We start from the raw sequence: 5,245 nt of genomic DNA, 5'->3' as shown, positions 1-5,245 counted from the left end.
TTTTAGTGAAAGATATTAAGGAGAAAAGAGGGCTTTGGAATTGTATTAGGCTGGTGTATGTTCTAGCTCTGTTTCTTATAAATAGTTTTAGAGAGATTATGTAACCTTACTGCCTTTTAGAGGGTTTTTTCCCCCCTAACAAAAGAGGAAATTACAGCCTACCCCACAGAGGAATTGACATAAGCGCCAATGTAACATGCTTAGTACAGTGCCTAGCATATGCATTGCCCTTAATAAATAGGAGTTGTTATTTATTATAGCAAGAGGCCAAATATTGATGTAGATGAATGTGTATGCCTTTCTTTCCTTACTCCCTCCTAATCCTTTTTATTGTTTTCCTCCAGAATATAACAGGTGCTTCCCTATCTGCTCATTCTCTTATCCCCATGACTTTCATGCCCATCCCTTTCCCCAGGTGTCTGATGGAGCCTAGTATTTCCCACCCTGGCCTTGCTCTTCCTGTTAGCGTGCTAGTTGTTATATTTTTTAATGTCCTGACTCTATTGTTACCAAAATATAACTTACCTTTTACCTGGGTTCCATTCCTTTATTTCCATATCCCATGTATTTTACAGGGAATGCACCAACCAACAGTGGTAGATAATAGTGACAATGACTTACTTCTGGGTAACACTGGCATTTTTACCTGTTTTTGGGAAAAAGATCCTTTATCTTATGAGTTATTCCAGAGTGGAAATTATAATCACCATAGCCAGTCCAGTAAATGAGGTATGTTGGTGGACAGGGGAACCTCATATGTGAACCTTGTCAGGGAGGAACAACTTTCTCTCTACTTCCTTAGGTTCAGTACTGGGGACCTGTGAATTAAACAAAAGCAGGTTAACAGGAGAAAAGGCACACAATTTTTCTTAATATTTACATGCATAGGAGTTCATAGAAAAGAAGTGAAACTCAAAGAAGTGGTTAGAGTTGGGGGCTTATATGCCATTTTAACAAAGGAAAGGGGGTTTGGACTTTGAGGGATGATAAACCATAGGGAAGTGACTAGGAAACAAGTTAGGAAGATAAAGGTTATTTTAGTAAGGTTTGTTTATGCAAACTCATGTAGGTGGGTGTAGAGTCTCCCTCTCTGGTGATAAGAGTTGTTCTCTTCCTGGTAGGGCTTAAGTGAGGGGAAGAAACACCTTCACAAATGGACATTTATGCTTGCTCAGCTCAAAATAACCCTTATGTCAAAGTGGCATATTTTGGGGTGGCATGTCCTGATGTTCTTCAACTTCACACAACACAGATAGGCACTGAGATGACTACTCAGACCTACTTACTCAGCCAACTCTACTTTCATGATGTGCTTACCATAATCTCATAAATGCTATCAGTATCAACTGTGTGTCTCCTTGAAAATGCAGACTACTAAGCCCTCTTTCCAACCTACATCTGGAGATTCTGGTCTGCATGGTCAACAACCATCCCAGGTGATTGTCATGCAATTTAAAATTTGAGAACTCCATATATATATTACATATATATATATATATATATATATATATATATATATATATATATATATAATGTTCTTGCAAATAACATTCACCAAGTTTTCAGTAAGGCCTGCTAATGAGATATAAGTTATATCTCGAAAGCAAATGGAATCCTTTCCCCTAATGTAAAAGAGATTGCTAGTCATGCTGCTGTTTTACTTTGACCAATCCTGGAAGTGGGTTTATAAACAGAAACAAGCTGAGTTCTGTTTTGAGACATATTAACGTCCCCTGATATTAACTCGTAGTAATCCTGATGCTCGGACCACACTCCAGAATAATGAAGTCAGGACCTTTTGGAGTAGGACCCAAGCATTTTTTAACAGTTCCTCAAGGGATGAGAACATGCAGTCAGATTAAAAATCAGTGTACTAGAGTCATGCATGATTCTCAACCCTGGCTGCACATTCGAATCACCTAGGCAAGGTATACCAAAGACAGTTACTTAGAGATCCACTCCAAGAGAGTCTCATATAGTTGTCCTGGCGTTACCCAGGTTGTACAATGGACAGCCAGTATTGAGAGCAAAGGCACTAGAACCACAATTCAAAGTGAGAATGAGGAAGGGTGCTGAGGAGGAAATTTTACTTTCAGATTTGAAACAGAGAAAAAAAGGAAAGGGGGCGAGGATCAGTTTACCATTTCAAAGCGAAAGAGCCTAGTTTACATCAAATGATCCAGCATAAGCACGGTAATATAAAAGGGAGCTAAGATTTCAAGCACCCTAATCCTGAATGCACAGTCCAGGGGCAGGTTGTTTGTATTTGAAAGATGAAGTAACACTATACGCTTTAGAGAGAGCTATTCTAACTACTGTCAAAACCAAGTATGCTTTGAACTAGCATAAGACATGTTAGAGATTTTTCACTCGTGTTCAAGCAATGTAGTTGGCTAGGGTTGTATAAGTCTTCCTGCCCTCCTCTGCCCCTGCGTGAACAAGGGTATAGAACTTACCAAGATCACTGGTCTATACCCTCGATAACCAGAAGGAGGGATTTTGTTAGAAATCAGGGTTTCAGGCCCCACTCCAGACCTACTGAATCAGACTTGTGTTTTTAACAAGATCTGCGTTTGAACAAGATTTGTATGAACTTTTTAACTTTTTTTTTATTAAGTGTGTTTTTCCAGGACCCATCAGCTCCAAGTTGTTTCAATCTAGTTGTGGAGGGCACAGCTCACAGTGGCCCATACAGGAATCGAACCGGCAACCTTGCTGTTATGAGCACCACAGCCTAACCAACTGAGCTAACCGGCCGCCACTGCATGCACTTTAAAGTTTGGAATGCACTGAATGGCATCCTAGCCTTAATATTTTGGACAAGTCCTGTATTCAGCTATATAACTTAAAATTTTGTCCTCTGACTCCTAAAAGAAGGTTAGCTAAACCCTGCTTCTGTAATATTATACAGTATCCCCAAATGAAACTTTTATACAAAGAGCTTGTACCTAGAAGAATAGAACAGAGAATTGGGACTTCTTTGCCCTTATGGAACAGCTTGTGTCAGATTGCTAATAAATGTGTGCATATGTTTGGTCTAAGATTTCCTTCATTGTAATACATCTCACTAATAGTGAGGTCGTGCTAGTCTTTACCTCTAAATATCGGTGGCTACATATAGATATCAAAAAGAACCTAATTCATTATAAATTAAAAAGTAGATTTAAGTCACAAGCCTAGTCCAACCTCTGCATTTGACAGACTAGAATATTGGGGTGCAGAGAGGCTAGGGACTCACCCAGTTCCCATTAATTAATGAAAAGTAGGACTAGAAGGCAAAATTTCTGACTCTCAAGTTTAGTCTTTTCATTCACTTATACCACCCTATTTCTTTAGGAAACCACTAGATTCTTTTTCATTTGCCTAGGAGTAGAGTAACAGAAATAAAGGTGAAGGAATGAACTGCGAGTTAATCAGACTTAAAAAAAGAAACCTCATTATCACTTGCTTAGGCATCTTTTTTTTTTTAAATTAATTAATTAATTAATTTATTTATTTTTTCAGGCATCTTTTTGGGGCAATCTTCTGCACAGGTAGACCAGAGACCACCTACAAGATATGCTTTAAGAGAAATGAAGGGCTTCTTTCCCAAAGCATAATTTTGTTAATGTCACACATCAAGAATCATTTCAATTTATGTATGGCGCTTTTTAAAACCTGGGGGAAAAATTGTTAGCTAGCTAATATATCATGAATAATCATTTCAACTGTGTTAAAAGATAATTCTCAGAAGAAAGTAAAATAATGACTCACAGAGACGTTAAAAAATGACTCTCATATAGTGTTAAAAATTTTGTTTTACTGGTTAATCAGTGAGGGAACCAGATAGATGCTAACAGTGGTTCAGCAGAAAAGTCAAAGAGCACAAATTTATATGGAAGAAAAGAACTGAATTACAAAGAAAGGCAAAACTTTTTGTCCACAGGAGTTAGAGAAGTCAAAAGAAACTCTACTGGACAACAGTGTTTCCATATCTACCCGTTATCTGCAATTGAAAAAGAGGTACAAACTAGCTCAAAGACAATGAACAGATTATTACACATCCTAGAAGGATGTGTTATAAACAATGCACAGCTTTTCATTGAGTTACAAAATATTTTTTAAAAACTGAATAACTCATTAGTCCTTATTTTCACATAGCTATTACAATGACTATGTGTTACTTTCCCTTAAAAATAATTCCAAATAATAAAACCTGATCACCACCTAACACTATAAAAAGGCAGACTCCAAATGGGTGAAGGACCTAAATGTGAAAAGCAAAAGTATCATGTTAAAAAAGATAATGTAGGAGAATATCTTTATGGTAGAGAGATAAGGAAGGCTTTCCTAAAGAAAACCCAAAAGGCACAAAGGCATAGTTGAGCAACGGGTTTCTAGAATTTTTCATCTTGCAAAACTGAAACTCTATATCCACTGAGCAACAAATCTTTCCCATCTTCCCTTCCCCCAGCCCCCTGGCAATCACCATTCTACTTTCTCTTTTTAGAGTCTGACTGCTTTAGATACCTCACGTAGGTGGAATCAGGCAGTATTTGTCTTTTTAAGGCTGGCTTATTTCACTTAGCATAATGTTGTCAAGGTCCATCCATATTGCAGCATATTATGGGACTGCCTTCTTTTCAAAGGTTAAACAACATTCCGTTGTATGAATATACCACACTTTCTTTATCCATGCTTCTGGTGATTCTTCAGGTTCCTTCCACATCTTGGCCACTGTGAATAATGCTGCAATGAACATGGGGGTGCAACTATCTCTTCAGGATACTATTTTCGATTCTTTTGGGTCAATTCGCACAAGTGGGATTACTGCAACATATAGTAATTTTATTTTTAAAAATTTGAAGCACCTCCATGCTGTTTTTCATAGCGGTCGTGCTCTTTTACATTCTCATCAACAGTGTACAAGGGTTTGTTTCTCCACATCTCCATTAACACTTGTTATTTTCTTGTGTGTTTTTTTTTTTTTATCACTGCTATTTAATGGGTATGAGGTGATATCTCATTGTGATTTTGACTTGCATTTCCTTGATGATTAGTAATGTTGAGCATCTTTTCAAATGGTTATTGGTCATTTGTATATCTTCTTTGGAGAAATGGCTATTCAAGTACTTTACTCATTTTTAAATTGGATTCTTTGTGGTTTTTTTGTTATTGTTGAGTTGTAGGAGTTCTCTGTATATTCTAGATTAACCTCTTGTCAGATATATAGTTTGCAAATATTTTCACCCATCCTACAGGTTGC

The sequence above is a fragment of the Rhinolophus sinicus genome, chromosome 4 (assembly GCF_057876585.1).
Source record: "Rhinolophus sinicus isolate RSI-liver-muscle chromosome 4, RSI-T2T, whole genome shotgun sequence".
NCBI lineage: Eukaryota > Metazoa > Chordata > Mammalia > Chiroptera > Rhinolophidae > Rhinolophus > Rhinolophus sinicus.
This window is presented reverse-complemented; position numbering follows the sequence as displayed.